General features: G+C 57.7%; 1 protein-coding gene across 2 annotated transcripts in view; it reads left to right on the plus strand.

The window, feature by feature from the left end:
• PHYHIPL (phytanoyl-CoA 2-hydroxylase interacting protein like) overlaps window positions 1-1,339 on the plus strand; it is a 49,381-nt gene that overhangs the window by 16,625 nt on the left and 31,417 nt on the right. The gene's annotated exons all lie outside the window — the stretch shown is intronic.

Here is a 1,339-nt window from a genome sequence, read left to right on the forward strand (position 1 = left end):
GCACCCACTTTGCTTTGAGGATGGAAAAAGCATCAGGGAGACAAAGCGGAGGGAAAAAGAGAAGTTGGGAAGGGAAGGAGGGGACAGAGGGGAGCAGGGCCATGCAGGAGGAGAACAGGGCCATGCACTTTCTCCCCATGCAGCGCATGGGCTCTGGGCAGAGGCATCTGCCCCTTTCTCCCAGACAACAGCACTTGGCAGTGGCTTTGTGAAAGATAACGCCAGAGCTCATTTCCTCAGATTAGTGTCCCTAGAAACCATCATAAAGAATAGGATAATCCCGGCGCAAAGCCTGCTGGCGAGCATTTGGCGGTGCGTGGGGCGGCCTAGCGCTGCTGGCCGGCACGGCCCTCGGAGAGGGGCTCGTGTCGCGTCTCCCCACAGGGAAGCAGGAGCCTAGGGACCCATTGAAGTTGATGGTGTCGGCAGGGGACGGTGCTGCCTGAGCGTGGTTTGGGCATTTCGCCGAGGAGAGCGTCTCAAACACGCTGGCCGAGCCGTGCCCGTGCGGGGTCAAACTGCAGGCACGTGCCAGGGGGCTTATAGCGCGGTGACGGAGCAAACGGATGGGCTTGGTTGATCTGCAGGCTGCAATCCAGGCCTAGCTCTGCTAATCTGACCTCAAAGGGGGTCCTAAACCTGGGAGCAAGCGTGTAGCAGCACCCCAAGCTTCCTCTTGGTCTGCCTGAGGTTGAGGTCGGATGAGGGGGCAGCTGAGCTCCTGCTGCAGTTTGGGTTTCTTTCCTGTTGCTTTTTGATGAATTTTGCTCCTTCTTCCAACCCAATTCTTGCTCCTGCAGTCATTAGCCTAGATGGAATTGCTTCCCCCTGCCAGGAAGACTTATTTCTAGCAGGAGCTGGGCAGAATTACACTGCAGGTTGGTTTTCCTTCCAAAAAGAGCTTGCAGTAAGGGGAAAAGAGTGGAGGGAATATAGCTGCAACTGCAAATTCTTGTGTATGGCCCTGCCATAGGTACCCCACTCCCTTGCTGTCATTTGTTGCATGCATTTAGCAGGGAATTATATCTCATTCTTTTAAATCCTGCATAACTGAAGGGCCAAAGAGAACTCACAGGGCAGGTGCAGTTCAGTGTGAGGTACACAGGGTGGTTTTGGGGTGCTGTGCATTGAGGGAAGGGACATTCAACAGCGGCAAGCCCCCCATGTCGCGGCCACGAGGCGGTGCGTGTCGCGGCGTGCGAGGCCCGCGGCTGGCCGGACAGGGCCCAAATTTGATTTATTTTCATTTGCTTTCGGGGGCGTTTTGCTGGGGCGGCAGCTGCGCGGGCGCCCAGCGGCGCCGCAGGGGCCGGGCCCCCTCCCCCTGCCGCGCGCGCGG

The sequence above is a fragment of the Nothoprocta perdicaria genome, unplaced genomic scaffold (genome assembly GCF_003342845.1).
Source record: "Nothoprocta perdicaria isolate Ctin4 unplaced genomic scaffold, notPer1 scaffold_32, whole genome shotgun sequence".
Taxonomy (NCBI): domain Eukaryota; kingdom Metazoa; phylum Chordata; class Aves; order Tinamiformes; family Tinamidae; genus Nothoprocta; species Nothoprocta perdicaria.